The sequence below is a fragment of the Nicotiana attenuata genome, unplaced genomic scaffold (assembly GCF_001879085.1).
Source record: "Nicotiana attenuata strain UT unplaced genomic scaffold, NIATTr2, whole genome shotgun sequence".
Taxonomy (NCBI): Eukaryota; Viridiplantae; Streptophyta; class Magnoliopsida; order Solanales; family Solanaceae; genus Nicotiana; species Nicotiana attenuata.
The window spans coordinates 205,385-219,754 of NW_017671258.1; positions in this window are offsets into that span (position 1 = coordinate 205,385).

Genomic DNA, 14,370 nt, shown 5'->3' on the forward strand with positions numbered 1-14,370 from the left:
CTTTCTGTTGACACTTTGAATAAATACATTTTTTTTTTCAAATCCCTTCTAATTTAGGAGGATCTATAGTGTTTTCACACTTCCCCTCCAGCGTGACTTGAATCCAGGACATAACGGTCGTGATTTAAGGTGTTTTTACCAACTGAGCAAGTCTCACTTGTGTGAACAAATACATAGTAATGCTAGTGCTAGCTTACATATTTAAAACATTGTTGCATTTGGCGGAGGGGGCAGGGGTCTCCAATTATCAAATTAGTAAATGTTAAGGTTTCTTTTATTAAGTTCTACATTTTAGGCCTCTTCTGGTTTGTGTATGTCACTAGTGTAAGAGTTGTCATGATGTTAGGCCAATATGAAAAGATTTTAAGTTATATGCGCTAATAGTTTTTACACTCCAATCTTGATCCTGTTTAACAAGATTAGTAGCTCGGCTAGCAATTCGTTTTTCCTATTCGAGTTGCCAGCAAGGCTGACAATTGATGGCGAATCACGTAATTCGATGGATGAAGGAAGACAACTTCAACTTTCTTGGCTTTTAGAGAATCCTTGGACAAATAGTTTCAGAGTCTATTCCCATTATGGCTCCGATTGTGCAAACGCTACACTTGAATCAATAAAGGAATACTTGAGAAGCCTAATTGCTAATTTTTTTTATAACTGTGGTGTTCGAACCAACTTGCACACACCTCAACTAATTCTACGAGATTCCTGCCACAAAAGGTGTCAAATGGGTGGGCCGGGCCGGGCCGAGTTGAGAAAAAAAGTGACCGGCCGGTCACCAATCCGGGCCGGCTACCGGTTTTTCCAAACCGGGCTTAACTGGTCAGGGCCTATCCGGATAAAAATTGAACCGGAACGGTTACGGGTCTAAGGGTTGGGCCAGGCGGGTTTATGTTTTTTTTTTTTTTGTATTTTGTATAACTACCGTAATTTATATTAATAAATAAAAAAACAATCTTATAAAAAGAGTGTTTGAAAAAATTTCAAAGGCTTTTAAACCCTTATATTTAAAAAATTCACTTATAGTATAAATCTTATACTGGACACTAGAGTTATAATAACTTGATATATAAGCATCAAGCTTCAAAGACTTTCATAGTTTCATTTCAAATTTTCATTGCATAATAATACTTCAAATTAATCCAACAAACTAAAACTTTAAGCATAAATACGTCTAATAATTTTAAAATAACACAAATTGTATCAAATCAACTTAAATACAAATAGGAGGACGCTCAAGACAACTCTTCATATGCCTCCTTAAAAGCCTGTGCCCACCCACTTTAGACGAAGATTTAAGACTCGACCACAATTCTTGCACTTTACTTTATGAACTTATTCATTTTCTTATACCACGTCAAAGTGTTCCTGTGATGACCCAAAAGGTCATCACTTGTTTTTAAATTGAATTCTGCGTTCGAGGCCTTAAAAACCTCTTTTAGCATCACCTCGATTTGCGTGCGCAGTTCGGGCGCGTAGCCGAAAAGCCTATATGTAAAACTCTGTGAAAAATGATAATTTTTGACTATAAAATGAATTAATTTGACTTCGGTCAACGTTTTGGGTAAACGGGCCCGGACTCATAATTTGACGGTCCCGGAGGGTCCGTAGGAAAATATGGGACTTGAGCGTATGCCCGAAATCAAATTCCGAGGTCCCAAGCCCGAGAAATGAATTTTTAAAGAAAATTATTTTCTGAAAAATATAAAGGGTTTTGAAAGTGAAATGTTATGTGAAACCTGTGGTATCGGGCCCGTGATATGGTTCCGGAGCCCGGTACAGGTTCAATATGATTTATATGTGTATCGGTAAAGTTTGGTAAGAAACGGAGTCCCTTTGACGTGATTCGGACCTTAAATGCAAATTTGATGTTTAGAGAAGTTTTGAGAAATTTCATTGATCTTGAGGTTTAATTCGATGTTCATGATGTTATTCTGGTGATTGGAGTACACGAATAAGTCCGTAGGATGTTTTTGAGGTTGGGTGTATATTTGGTTTGGAGCCCCGAGGGCTCGGGTGAGTTTTGGATAGGCCACGGGGTGCATTTTGAACTTAGAAAATTGCAGGTTTCATTGCTGGTATGATCAGGCCTGCAGGCTTCGCATTTGCGAAGCCTGGCTCGCAAATGCGAGGGCTTGGTCGCAAATGCGAACCAGCCCAGGCCTTCCTTATCTCGCAAATGCGAGTTCTTCTTCGCAATTCTGACCTCGCAAATGCGAGGGTCCCTTTCGCAAATGCGAAACGCCAGTTTTCCTGAAGGGTTCGCAAATGCGAGCCCTGTTTCGCAATTCCCAAGCTAGCAGAGGTCGGGGTTAGCAATTGCGAACCCCTGTTCGCAATTCCCACATCTGAGACCTGCAACTTTTATACTTAGCCGAATTTTTAACCCATTTTCATATTCTCTCAAAACATAAACACACTAAGGCGATTTTTCAAAGGTTTCTTCTCCTCCAAATTAATTGTAAGTCATTTTTAACTAATTTTCTTCAATCATTAACATCTTTTAATATGATTTCAACTCAAAATCAATGGTTTTCATGGGGAAAATTGGGTGTTTTGGGTAGAACCTAGGTTTTTCAAAAATTGGAGATTTGGACCTCGATTTGAGGTCCGATTTCGAACAAATTATATATTTGGGTTCGTGGGGGAATGGGTGATCGGGTTTTGGTTCGAACCTCGGGTTTTGATCATGTGGGTCCGGGAGCGATTTTTGAATTTTTGGGTAAAACTTTGGAAAACTCATTTTCATGCATTGGAGTTGATTCATTTAGCGTTTACTGATGTAATTAAGTAACTTGTGACTAGATACGAGCGAATTGGTGGTGGAATCAAGGGGTAAAGCTATAGTTGAATCGTGAATTGTGTTCGTGGCATCGAGGTAAGTGTTTGGTCTAACCTTAGCTTGAGGGATTAGGAGTCGTGTCTTAATTGCTACGTTTTAATTGTGGAGTACGACGTATACGCATGGTGACAAGTATTTATACGTCGGTGTCAAGCATGCCCGTGAGTCTTGTATTATAATTGTTATGACTCCGTTGTGGTTTATTGTGCCTCACATGTTACTATCATCATTGTTCCCTTGCCGGAATGTTTGTTTTGATATTATTGTTCCCTTGTCAGGATGTTGTTGAAATATTATTATTCCCTTGACAGGATGTTGTTATATTGCTCTTGTTCCCTTGCCGGGATGTTGCTATATTGCTCTTGTTCCCTTGCCGGGATGTTGTTATATTGCTCTTGTTCCCTTGCTGGGATTCTTTGTGGTTATTGTTGATTTGTAACTGGGATCGGGTGGCACGCCTGCCATAAATGAAATGGGAGCGGGTGGCACACCTGCCACGAGATAAATGAAATGGGAGCGGGTGGCACGCCTGCCACGAGATAAATGAAATGGGAGCGGGTGGCATGCCTGCCACGAGATAAATAAAATGGGAGGGGGTGGCACGCCTGCCACGAGATAAATGAAATGGGAGCAGGTGGCACGCCTGCCACGAGATATATCAAATGGGATCGGTTGCACGCCTGCAACGAGATACGTGAAATGGGAGCGGGTTGCACGCCTGCAACAAGATGAGAAATGAAAGTGAATTCTGTCTTTATTTTCCTCATCCTTGTTAGTAGTTGGATTTTGGTTCTTTTATGATTCTCTTGATATTCTGTTTTACCTGTTATTCCCCGAAGCATGCTTTTCCCCTCCCATCTTTACTTGTTTATTTCTGTTTTACTTTCCCCTGTATATTATATAATTGCACCGGTTTATTTGGTAGTCTGGTCCTAGCCTCGTTACTACTTCACCGAGGTTAGGCTTGACACTTACCAGCACATGGGGTCAGTTGTGCTGATACTACACTCTGCACTCTTTTGTGCAGATCCCAGTGCTGTAGACTTCGGATCGTAGATTGAGTGGTTACCTTCAGGCCACGCGGAGATCCAAGGTAGACCTGCAGGCATCTGCAGGCCCTGGCGTCTCCTCTATCACTTATTTCCTGTTCATCTCGTTGATTCTGAGACAGTATATCTTTTATTTTCAGACTTTGTATTTAGCACTCTTAGATCGTCTGTGATACTGTGACACCAGGTTTTGGGTGATTAAGGCTTAAGTAGTTGTAATAGATACAGATTTCAGAGATTGTATTGTTTTCTTCCGCTTAATCTAAATTTTCCGCTTGGGAATGGGTTGATCTTCCTCCAGGAAATAAACCTTTGCATTATAAGTGGATTTTCATAAGGAAAATGAAAGCTAATGGTACTATTGTCAAATATAAGGTAAGATTAGTTGTCAAATGATTTAGACAACGAGAAGGTCATGATTATTTTGATAAATACTCACCGGTAACGAGGATTACATCTACTCGGGTGTTAATAGTGTTAGCCGCCGTGTATGGCCTTGAAATCCATCATATGGACTTAAAGACAACCTTCTTAAATGGAGATTTGGAGGAAGAAATTTATATGGAACAACCTGAAGGTTTCGTGGTTCCTGGAAAAGAAAAGAAGGTGTGTCGACTTGTTAAGTAGCTTAACGGATCAAAACAAGCACTCAAACAGTGACATGCGAGATTTGACCAAATAATATTGTGTAAACAAATGTGTTTACGTTAAGAATACTTCAAATCATATAGTCATTTTTTGATTATATGTGGATGATATGTTGATAAAATATTTAAAATGTGGGGGCTTTTAGCTTATGCATGACAAAATCCAATGTTAGGCGTAGTGTCTAAATGATATAATTTTTTAAACCCACGAATCCTTAGGGATATTGATATGGTAGTCGGTGAATTCATTACTTTAGTGATGACTAGTGACGAAACTACAAATTCGAAAGTTGTTTACGTGCCTTTCCAGAAATGATTTGTTCTTTCTTGAACATTTATAATGTTTAGCTCTTTTATGAAAGGGTGTTACCTGGAAGGCTGTGACTTTTCATGAAAAGTGCGTTTGTATGTCTTGTATAAATATGATCGTTCATAAACAAACGTATTAATACATTGGTCTATAATGAGGTGAACCAACCGATGAACATGACCAAAATCCATTGAAAGTTGGATTTGTTTCATAAATGAAGGTGCTATAATTTGCATATCATATAGACGTATGAATAAATAGCATATAAATACTTGAAAATGGAGGAGTGATTGCGAAATGTGTTATATATTAAAAGGTTGTGGACACAACTGATGCCAATCATTCATGTTATTGTTCTAATATATTATTGCTATGTTAAGTGTAGTCAATAATCTGATATGCAAACGAAAGTCGAGACGTATTAGTCTACAAAATAAGGAAGTTTGCATTGAACGTTCATGACAATGAAACGAGTTTTGAAGTATACTCCAAATTATGTTTTGCACTACAATAAGTATCCCGCGATAATAGAGGGGTATAGTGATGAAAATTAGATCACCAGTTCAACCGATTCTAAACAGTCGGTGGATGAGCGATGTATTGGAAATCGTCCAAACAAATGTGCATTGATCGCTCTACAGTGGAGGCTGAGTTTATAGCCTTAGACAAGACCGGTGAAGAAGCTGAATGGCTCCGGAATTTCTTGAAAGATATTCTATTTTGCCCAAACTTTTGGCACCTATATGTATAGATTGTGATAGTCAAGCGACAATAGGAAGGGCTGGGAGCGTTATGTATAACGGAAAGTCTCGTCACATAAGACGCAGGCATAGAACCGTTAGACAACTACTTTCTAGTGGAATTATCACAATTGATTATGTAAAATCAAAGGATAATGTGGCGGATACGCTTACAAAAGGCCTAACTAGAGAGGGAGTTGAGAAATCATCTAAGAGAATGGGACTATGGCCGAGGACAAGTCATCATGGCGGTAACACTACCTAGATTTTTGGAGGTCCGAGATCTAGGTTCAAGGAGCGCAAACAAAGTTATGCATGACCGGTTCAACATTGTCAAATATAATATTTTAGTCCATTTTCGTGATGAAGACAATGTTCAGTAACAAGGATAAAATGTTAAGACATTTTTTAATGGTTTCTAAGTTTGATACAGGGTATATCAAATAGTGTATCTACGGGATAACACGTTTAGGAATCACCTATGTAAGTGTGAAGTGTAAGCCGCTTCAAGGAGAATTCTGTAAGGCTAGTTCTCTACGCACTTATGAACCAGGTGGTGTTCATGGCTGAAACGATCACAACAATGAGAACCAAAGACGGTTAAGGGTTGATTGTGTGACTTATGGTTGTCTAGGTATACACCAAAGCTCGACGGTTCAAAGATATCAATTCTACCGATTGACCGAGTATATCGGACATAAGTTTACTACGAAAAGTTCAAAGGGAAACCTACTTATCCAGATGCGATTAATCTTTACTTGCGAATCACACTGTATTTTCATGCATATTTTACACATATGCCCATTCCCCATTCATGTGGGGGATTGTTACGTTTTTTCTTTAAAGGGTGTAAATGGGAAATGAAGAGGCACCTTTTGGATTGCACCTCTCCATATCACCCTTCCTTTGTCTATAAATTTAGAGGCTTGGCCTCATTTTTCATAGATGAAAGAAAAATTTGAAAAATTCTCCCCTTTTTTCTATATTGTTGCATTATTTTCAAATAAACATAAGTGTCAAGTGTGATTTGCTCCGTCTGTTGAGTTCGCTGAAATTCTGTAATTTTGATTGCCAGTATTGCAGAATAGTTATTCCGTTCTATCCTGGGAGGAATTAATCCAAAACCTTGGGCAACAGTGAGGGGATTAAATTCCTTAAGGACACACAAGCAACTTGTGGGCTCGGAATTATTTTACGTTTTATTTATTAAACTAATGTTTCTTTGCTTCTCTGATTTTCTGATTTTGAACACAGTAATACCAACAAACCACCTTCAAGCCACTAAACTGATGGAGATTTGTTCACTTGAAGGTTGTCGAGATATATACTGGCGGTACTTGTTGATAATTGTGCCTGCGAACTTTTTCGAGAAACAAGGGATTCTGAAGGGAAGCCTTGGCGTAATTGGTAAAGTTGCTGCCATGTGACCAGGAGGTCACGGGTTCGAACCGTGGAAATAGTCTCTTGCAGAAATACAAAGTAACAGCTGCATAGATCCTTGTGGTCCGACTCTTTCCCGGACCCCGCCCATAATGGGAGCTTAGTGCACTACGCTGTCCTTTTAAGGGATTCTGCAGCACATGCATGTCTCAAGTATATTGTTTGAACTTTGATTACACAAAAAATACTTACAGTTGAGTAGGCTGTGACACATGCTCACATTGGTATCAACGGGCCATCTGGAATAACTGAGATGCAATTTCACTGTATTTGATGCGGTCCCTGTATTGGAAAAAAACTGAATTTAAATATTGAAGATGACATGTCCTGACACGTGGACCGGTCAAATAGTCAAAGCATGACAAACAGTTAGAAGACACGAGCAACAATAGATGCGGGAGAGAAGATACGAGCTATTATCCAGATGAAACGAGACTCGTACCTGTTCAAGCCATTTAAAGCTCGAAGATCAGAAGGAATTGAAGATATGAATCTGATAGCGTAAAAGAGTCCAAATTCAACATTAAATGCCAAATACGTTAGAGAATTTGTGTTTAATAACAATGATTGAATAACGTTTCTTTTAATGTCATTTACTGCTCGTAATTGCCTCTTTAAGACAAAGATATTACACTTTTTCTTAGAATTGACTATAAAAGGAGAAAGTCACAACATTTGTAGGACACGAAATATCATTCCGATTATACTGAAATATACTCTTATTCATTGCTTTATTGTTGTTCACAAAATCTCTTATTTCTTGATTATCAGTAACCCGATTTCTCTATTAAATTCTAGCTTTAACCAAATATTCAGTTTTCTGGTTAAACAAATTGGTTCCGCTACCGGGAATCTGATAATCTATTCTCTTTAAATTACATTTTATCTGTTATTATCATCATGTCGAACAACAACAACAACAACAATAACAGTGAGAATACCTTGGGAAACCATGAACATCAAGTCCATCAAAATCAAGGTGATTTACAAAACATTAACGTGGTTCCTCCCCCTCAAAATTCACCACGTCAATCTCGTGAAGGCACTCCTACTCCTGAATCTCGGGCTGTTGAACAAGAGCAATCTGAATATTTTGAAGGAGCGGATGATGCTTTACAGAAAGTAATTGATGCACGGGTTAACAAAGCTCTTCAAACTCTTGTTAGTTGATTACCTGTTGCACCGCCCACACCTACGCCTAATAACAACACACTGGAGAATCCTCGTTCTGGCCTTATCAATTCTGGAAATGGAGGAACCCCCAGTGAGCCACAGGAAGGAGAACCAGGTAATTCAAGTAATTCCCATTTGCAAAATTTAGTACTAACTTTGCAGAAACAGCTTAAGGAACAAAATGAGCGCATCGAGCAAATCCCCGGTGTTCCTCCTGTGATCAAAGGAGTGGATGTGGATAAGTACTCGCAACAACCTTGGAAACCAAGTGCTGCTCCCCTTCCAATCCCTAAAAAGTTCAAAATGCCTGAAATCTCGAAATATGACGGCACAACAGACCCACGTGATCACGTAACTGCATTTACTACAGGTGTAAAAGGCAACGATTTGACCAAGCAAGAAATCGAATCCGTGTTGGTCAAAAAATTTGGAGAAACACTCACCAAGGGTGCATTAACCTGGTATTCTCTTTTACCTGAAAATTCTATAAACTCTTTTGCTGAGCTAGCAGATTCTTTTATTAAAGCGCACTCGGGAGCTCAAAAGGTTGAAAAAAGAATGGAAGACATTTTCAAAATTAAACAAGGGGACTCAGAGTTGCTCAGAGATTTTGTTGATACATTCCAACGTGAAAGGATGACTTTACCCCGTGTACCTGATAATTGGGCTGCAATAGCTTTTGCAAGCAACTTAAATGATAAAAGTTCAGAAGCCACGAGAAGACTTAAAGAAAGCCTTCGAGAGTTCCCTGCAACCACTTGGAATGACGTTTATAACAGGTACAGTACGAAGTTGCGAATTGAGGAAGATACCGTACCTCAGTTTCATCATGAAGAAAGAAGCAATTCCAGGAGGTCAGAAACCGAAAAAAGATCAGGTAAAACAGGTATGATCCATATATGGGACCTGCAAGAAAAGACTCACGGTCAAAGGAGGATAATCAACGATATGATCAAAAATCGAGGAACAGGGAATCTGGTTCTTCATCTAGGTTCAGAAATGACCGAAACAGACAAGAGTCGCGAGATGATGACAGAGGTTTAAAAGCGAGATTCAGTGGGTATAATTTCAATGTTACTACCTCTGAGCTCGTAGTTGTTTTAAGAGGCATGGGAGACAAGGTACGGTGGCCAAAAGAGATGCGGTCAAATCCAAACAGGCGCAATCCAGACCATTGGTGTGAATTCCACAATGATCACGGGCACAAGACTTCAGAATGTAGATTCTTACAAAGTGAAGTGGATCATCTATTGAAACAAGGGTATCTCACTGAGTTATTTAGTGAGAAAGGGAAACAAGCCTATATGAAAAATAGGCAAGAGCCACCAAAACCCCCATCACCCAAGAGAACCGTGAATGTTATAAGTGGGGGAGAAGATATTTATGGTGTAACATATACGGCTTCCAACAAGGTTTCGAAAGTAACGATTACACACGGGAAACGGGTACGACAGGTTTTAGAAAATGAAAGTATTTCTTTTGATGATGCGGATACTGAAGGAGTGATGACCCCCCACAACGACGCACTGGTAATATCTTTACTTGTACATGACACTAATATAAAATGAGTTTTGATTGATCCAGGAAGTTCCATAAATATTATACTACTGAGGGTATTGCGTGAAATGCAAGCTGAAGACCAAATGATACCGAAGGCGCATACCTTGTCCGGGTTCGATAATTCAAGTGTGGTAACAAAAGGAGAGGTAGTTCTAACAACTTTTGCTGCAGGTGTTGTTAAAGAAACTAAATTTCAGATAGTAGATATGGAAATGGCTTATAATATGATCATGGGGAGACCTTGGATCCATGATATGGATGCTGTCCCATCAACTCTACATCAAGTTATTAAATTCCCATCTCCATGGGGAATATGCCAAATCAGAGGCGATCAACAAACATCTAGAAGCATCAATTCCGTTGCAGATTCAATTGTTAATGGTGGAGACAAATAGCAATTACAGAATTTAGGTGAGGGTAACACGGAGTCAACCTCACCTGAGCAAAAGCAAACAGATGTGGATTCGAGGCCTGACACCATTCAAGAACCAGAGGAGAACGAAAATATCAAAACAACGATAGAAGAGCTAGAGGCCGTGGTGTTGTTTATACATTGGCCCGAGAGAAAAGTATACATAGGAGCTAATCTTAGCCCGGAGGTAAAACGTAAATTGATTGAATTTTTAAAAGCTAATGCAGATTGTTTTGCTTGGTCCCATTCTGACATGACAGGGATACCACCGGAAGTCATGACTCATGAGTTGAATGAAGATCCATCATATCCTCCCGTCAAGCAAAAGAAAAGGAAGCAAGGAACTTTCAAAAATAAGGTGATTCAAGAGGAAGTTCAAAAGTTGCTAAAAATTGGTTCAATTCGTGAGGTAAAATATCCTAACTGGTTAGCTAATACTGTTGTGGTTCCTAAGAAGAACGGTAAGTGGCGAGTCTGTGTAGATTACACAAACCTTAATAAAGCCTGTCCAAAAGATTCCTTTCCTTTACCACACATAGACCAGTTAATTGATGCTACTGCAGGGCATGAGCTATTAAGTTTTTTAGATGCATATTCAGGCTATAATCAAATCAAGATGGATCCAGGTGATGAAGAAAAAACTTCTTTTATAACAGACAGGGGGACTTACTATTACAAGGTAATGCCTTTCGGTCTTAAGAATGCAGGTGCAACGTATCAAAGGTTGGTCACACAAATGTTTCAAGAACATTTAGGTAAAACCATGGAAGTATATATAGATGATATGCTAGTTAAAACTCAACATTCAGAAGATCATATATCACACTTATCTGATACGTTTAAAATTTTACGAAAATATAATATGAAGTTGAATCCAGAAAAATTTGCATTTGGAGTGGCGTCAGGAAAATTTTTAGGTTTTCTTGTTTCTAACCGTGGAATTGAAGTGAATCCTGCACAGATTAAGGCCATTGAAGAAATTCCAGATATACTTTCTAACAAGAAAGAGGTTCAAAGATTAACCGGGAGAATTGCAGCTCTGGGAAGATTCATTTCCAAGTCTTCAGAAAAATGCTTCAAATTTTTCTCAGCTTTAAAGAAACAGGATCATTTTGAATGGAACGAAGATTGTCAGCAAGCACTTAAGAATCTGAAAGTATATTTGTCAAATCCACCGTTGTTGGTGAAACCAAAGGTAGGAGAGAAGTTACTCATTTATCTTGCCGTGTCAGAAGTTGCGGTAAGTGCTGTTTTAGCTCGGGAGGATCAAGGCAAACAATCTCCTATCTATTATGTAAGCAAGTCTTTGCTAGATGCAGAAACACGGTACCCGCAATTAGAAAAATTAGCGCTAGCCTTGATTATGGCATCTAGAAAATTAAGACCTTACTTTCAATGTCATCCCATTGCTGTGGTTACTGCTTTTCCATTACGAAACATTTTACATAAACATGAATTATCAGGTAGATTAGCGAAATGGGCTATAGAATTAAGTAAGTACGACATCACTTATCAACCTAGAACTGTTATAAAATCTCAGGTATTAGCTGATTTCGTAGCTGATTTCAGTCAGAGGATGCAATTAGAAGCTGAAAAAGAATTACAAGTTTTTAATGGTGCAAACCCGGGGACTTGGGTTTTATTCACTGACGGTTCATCTAACGTAAAATACGCAGGTTTAGGAATAGTTCTCGTACCACCCACGGGTGAAACTATTAGACAAGCTATAAAGTGTCATTCGATAACTAACAATGAAGCAGAATATGAAGCTGTCATTGCAAGTTTGGAATTGGCTCGGGAACTTGGCATAACCCAGATTATAATCAAGAGTGATTCACAACTTGTTGTTAACCAGATGCTGGGGACTTATGCGGCCAGGGAATCACGAATGCAAGAATACTTAGGAAAAGTACGTGAATTAATAAAGCAGTTTCAGACGTGGAAAGTTGTGTAGATACCAAGAGATGAGAATTTAGAGGCAGATGCTTTAGCCAATCTCTCATCTGTAGCAGACGTGGCAAAAGATGCAAATGCTTCAGTTGTACATTTATTCCATTCCATTTTCGAGCCTGATAAGAATGAGGTAAATTATAATAATTTGACCTAGGATTGGAGAAACGAGATTGTTGTTTTTCTGCAGTATGGAACCGTACTTGATGACAAAAGGAAGGCACACGCGCTTCGTAAAAAGGCTGCTTGTTACTGTTTATATCAAGGAAACCTTTATCAAAAGATGTTCGGTGGTCCATTAGCAAGGTGTCTTGGACCTTCCCAAACAGAATATGTAATGAGAGAAATACATGAAGGACATTGTGGAAATCATGCGGGAAGAAGGTCGTTGGTAAAAACATTGATTCGAGCTGGGTATTATTGGCCTAAGATGGAAGAGGAAGCAAACAGTTTCGTGTCTAAATGTGATAAATGTCAAAGGTACGGGAATAATAAGCATAGACCAGCTGAGTTACTGCATCCCGTCATAGCTCCGTGGCCCTTTATGAAATGGGGGATGGATATCGTAGGTCCATTACCACAATAAAAAGGTCAGGTGAAGTTTCTACTTGTACTTACTGATTATTTCACTAAATGGGTAGAAGCGGGAGCTTTTAAACAGGTACGAGAAAAGGAGGTCAAAGACTTCATTTGGGGTAATATCATATGTCGATTTGGTGTGCCAAAGGAGATTGTTTGCGACAATGGCCCTCAATTTATCGGAGCTCAAGTCACTGAGTTTTTTGAGAGCTGTCAAATTAAAAGAATCACATCTACACCTTATCACCCAGTGGGCAATGGGCAAGCAGAATCAATGAACAAGGTCATTATTAACAACTTGAAGAAAAGGTTACAAGATTCAAAAGGTAATTGGCCTGAGGTATTACCTGGAGTATTATGGGCTTATCGTACAACGACAAAAACAAGCACGGGAGAAACACCATTTTCAACGGTTTATGGTGCAGAAGCCTTAATCCCAGTTGAAATAGGAGAACCGAGCACACGATATGCTCAGGCAACGGAAGAATCAAATGGTGAAGAAATGCGGGTAAACCTTGATTTGCTCGAAGGAAGAAGAGAAGCCGCATTAATAAGGATGGCAGCACAAAAGCAAGTGATCGAACGATATTACAACAGGAAAGCACGATTGCGATATTTCAAAACTGGGGACTTCGTGCTTAAAAGGGTTTTTCAATCTACAAAGGCAGCCAACGCGGGTAAACTAAGTCCAACCTGGGAGGGACCCTACAGAGTTCGGGACATTGCAGGAAAAGGAGCATACAAATTAGAAACAATGGACGGGAAGGTGCTTCCCTCACATTGGAATGCAATTCATTTGAAGAGATACTACTTCTAAGGAAAAACCCACGGTCAGGTATCACCACGTTAAATTATTTATTTTTTGAATTGTTAAAATTTTACTAATGATTTTAGATGATAGGCAAAATGCTAACCCGTACTAAATGATGAGTCACGACCTGTAAGGAAAAAGGGAATAAACTAAAATTCCTAGCCCAGGGTTACAATTATTCTGATAGAAGTATACACGGGTTAAGCAGTCTTCATCTATAATCGCACCCTCGAGTCCTGTATATATTTCCTTTTCAGGAAAAGGACCAGGTGAAGAAGATTACCAAGTGCTCGAGGCTTCATACTTCACCGCTCAAACACTTGGGGGACTACATATTGTATACAGATACGTGCGGGAAAATAGATATGTAGATGAAAGTTGAAAAACAAAGAGACAAGTGTCGAGCAGGAGCTACGGAACCTCAACATTTATCATTGTGTTCTTTCCCATCAAAACAAATGAGGATATAAAACATTCATCATAGTGCTCGAACTCATGGGAACAATGGAGTCACCTCTCAAACCCTTCCTAGTACATAAAGATAGGGTCATGACGATATACTGAAACGGGTTATAAGAAAAAACCTTGTTAGAATTATATTTATTTTGCAAAAATCTGTTACAAGAAAAACAGTTACGAGAAAGTTATAGATGTATTTTAATACATGTAATATTCAAAAGCTTGTCAAAGTTCGTGAATAAAAACTTGTCAAAGTGGTTCCAAGCGAAACATGTGTGTTCCTATTTCTTTCATCGTATTGTAACACCATTATGAAGTTGAGATGTCTTCTTCATTAAGTGTCGATACATATAAAAGGGCCCTCTTTTATAAGCCTCATGTTAATAAGTCATGAGAAG